This window comes from Folsomia candida, unplaced genomic scaffold (assembly GCF_002217175.1).
Source record: "Folsomia candida strain VU population unplaced genomic scaffold, ASM221717v1 Fcan01_Sc010, whole genome shotgun sequence".
Taxonomy (NCBI): Eukaryota; Metazoa; Arthropoda; class Collembola; order Entomobryomorpha; family Isotomidae; genus Folsomia; species Folsomia candida.
This window is the reverse complement of record NW_019091202.1, coordinates 4,724,484-4,728,103: the sequence shown is the minus strand read 5'-3', so window position 1 is coordinate 4,728,103 and position 3,620 is coordinate 4,724,484.

Genomic DNA, 3,620 nt, shown 5'->3' with positions numbered 1-3,620 from the left:
ATTTAATTTAACTGGATTTAAAAATAAAACTACATTTAAAAAACAGCATTCTTCGGTGGGGGTGCGACTAAAAACTTTTAAACAAGAGCATTGAACAAATTTTGAAATTTAATATTGACCAACTTTTGCCTCACCGTGGGTCCAAAATGATTCTGCATAAATGCCCACGGTGAGGCAAGTTGGTAATATTAAATTTTAAAATTTGTTCAATGCTCTTGTTTAAAAGTTTTTAGTCGCACCCTCACCGAAGAATGCTGTTTTTTAAATGTAGTTTTATTTTCTGGTTTTTGAGTTGGAATTTTTTTGTTCGTTACCAACAGCAATAAGATAGGTAAGGTGCAATTATCATATGCGATTAAGCAGCTTAAACGGCTGCAGATACCTCCATCAAAAGTTTCTCATTTTTCAACCGATTTTGCTCGAACGTATCTTAAATGGTGCGTAATCAGTGCCCGCACAATAAAATCAATAGCCGGCATGATCATTGTATGGTAAAATTGAATTTCCGGTTCATTTTAAAATTTCAAAGGTCCTAAAATTCTTGTAATACTAGAGTTTTGCAAAAAGAAAATTGAAAAGACACTAAATTTTGTAATTGTCTGATTTTTTTGTTTCAAAATTTTTTCAGTAAATTCAACCGTCCGAGCTGTAGCGTTGACAGAAGTTTTAGGACCCTGTCTTGAAAGCATACCTTGGCTTCGCCGTAACCATGCGCTTTTCTGTCGTGAGGGTAGCCCTTGGTTACTTTCCTCACCTCAGAAAAACACAGGAATATTATTATTGGATTAATTTGTGCTATGGGTTGTCATGTCGGAAATAGGTCAGTTTAGCGAAAAAACTTTTTGCGAAAAAAAATCCGCCACAAAAAATCACACTTGGCGAAAAATAGGTTTCATGCGTTTTACAGTAAGTTAGGTTTAATGTGTAACCTGTCACGTGACCACGGGGGGGGGGGGGGTAATGGATTTATCACCATTGGTCACCAAGGGGGGGGAGGGGGTCAAAATTGTCCAAAAATCGATCACGTGATTTATGGACGCTCCCAATGTATACACCGTAATAAATACTTTGGAAACCAACTTTTAACCTGTTTGAAATTCCATATTTCATTCAAAACAAATTACATAATTGTGTACAGACCATGAAAGTCACTCACTAAAAAACTTATTCCATACTGAACGACAACGCCGCACTTATCGTAAGGTCGGCAATAGTGCAATAGTACGTGATCTGTGTGGATGTCCGGCAATAGTAGAATAAGTAGTCGTTAAGTCCCACACCAAAAGCCAAGGGTCTCTGTGACTTTATTCTCCTGAGCAACCATTTCCGTCCATTGCGATCCACAATGTCGACGACCCCACGTTTCATAGAATTTAGTATGGCATTCGAATTATTACTAAAGCTTATCGCGCAACCAAGCAGGACATCGCTTATTATGAACATGGAAAACGAGGTGGCGAGAGAAACCAGCCATACGAAGGGATCGATGTGACTCCAACCCTTGATTGCCACGAAATTTGTCGCCGTCCACAAAATTAGGCTGGTCAGAGTGAGGCAGGCAATTAGTGGGTCGACCAAAACTCGGGTGTGATGCAGGATAATTCCTACATATCGCTTCATCATCAAGACGTAATTTCGGATGGAGTATGATGTCCCGCCATGCTTAGTCCTGGTGATCTATTGGGGTGATCAAAATCGATAGATTTATTTACTCGAAGAGGTTAGTTTCTAAAAATCGATACATTACATATTTACACATTTACTACTGATTCAGTAACAGGATTTTTACGAATTAATGGTGTTTACGCTAAATTCTCACGTAAAGGTAGCTTGATTATGACTAATTTTGGTTTTGAGCGAAATTTTAGTATAAGGACGTTAACTTATAAGCTCTGTTATAAATCCACGGTTCGACTTTCAGATACAGTATGAATACATAATAAAAAATAAATAAAGTATGTGTTCAAATTTAAAATATTTTATCAGAAAATGGTGTCTAGCAAAGGGTTAAAGAATTACGCAACTCCTCAGAAAGTTCTTGCACACAAAATTCCCAGTTTCACTAACAATTCGTCACTTACCTGTGCCAAGATGTTTAACGCATTCACCATATTTTCGAGTCCGACTTCCAACAAAATTCCGATCGTAGGCCAAGATCTGGCAATATCCAGGACCGACATGTGGACCAAAACCATCCGCCCTCCAATAATAAGCATTCGGTTGAGGGACACATAGAACAAGGGGAACTTGGCGTAAGTACCGCTCGTCAGGTTCAGCAGGATATGGAGGGGATCAAGGCCCAGGATGATCGTAATGGCGATCGTGGCAGTCCATGAGAAATATATCGCCAAGTACAGGCTCCCCAGTAAGCCTAAAGTAAATAGTCTGGCTTCACGCCATTTCACCCGGAGTTTAAGTAGTTTTGCTGAAATAAAGATGAAACTGGTTATTATTGAGGCAATTCACGCAGGCCTTGGGAACATAAAATCAACCATTTCTGTAATATCACTTTTTCTTGCAAAATATGCAAATAATTCTAAGCAAAATTAGCTGACTAATTTGTTTTAACTTACAATCTCCATGTAACATTAGTAAATCCGTATTTTTGCATTTTTCATAATGCGCTAATTTGAGCGAGAGGGTCTCGAATTTTAACCTGTTTTCCAGCCAAAACCTAGGTTTTTAAAAATTCTGTAAAACTTTGAATTTTAGCTGGAATCAAAGAAATATGGAAAATGTCTCTTCAGAATGGCTTACTTGATTTATGAAAAAATTTATATGCAATATTTTTTGGAAATTTAAAATTAGAACGAGTTTATATTTGAATGGATTTCAAGAACTGGTAGAAAATTCTGAGTTTCAGATTTCGTGACAATGGATCTCAAAGATTAATGAAATTGATATGTACCATTTTAGAAATTTATCCTTGAACAGGTGTAAAGTGAGGTTAAAACTTATGAAGCATATACTCCTTAACCAGTTGGAGTCCACCTTAATCTCACCTTGACCTCGAATCGTTGCAACGACTTGATTCAAATTGTTATGCACGAATGGAATCGATCGTCCATGTCGGAAGAAAATGTAATCATTGAAACATAGGAACATCATAAAAATGCCTCCAGAAACTTGCACCAGCGCCACCCACCGTTCCAACTTTGCGCTCCCGGTGTAATACGCGACACTCACGCCGGCACACAAGACTCCATTTATAACTAAAGATGCAATGAAGAGGACGCTTTCGAAGATTAGTTTTCGCCCAAGAGTGAACCGAGCTTGGTTTTTTTCGTTAAATGAAACCACAAAAGGGTACGCTAACCCGAAATGAGTGTGGTACGATTTGAGCAGAATCTTCAGAATCACTTGTTCCCGCATTATTTTATGACTCTATTGATGATAATTTACATATATTACGTAATTTCAAGCTATGAAATGAGAAAATTGTGTATTTTATTTGTACGCAAAATCAGCCGACTTCAATTTTACCATTGGCCTTTAGAGCAATGAAGAGTCGAAGCTTACATAAATCGATGCAATGGCCACGGATAAGTAGAATCAAAGGGGAAATGATTATTTGATATCTGCATCCTGTAAAAAATCCGGGATAGTCTCATACAAACTGT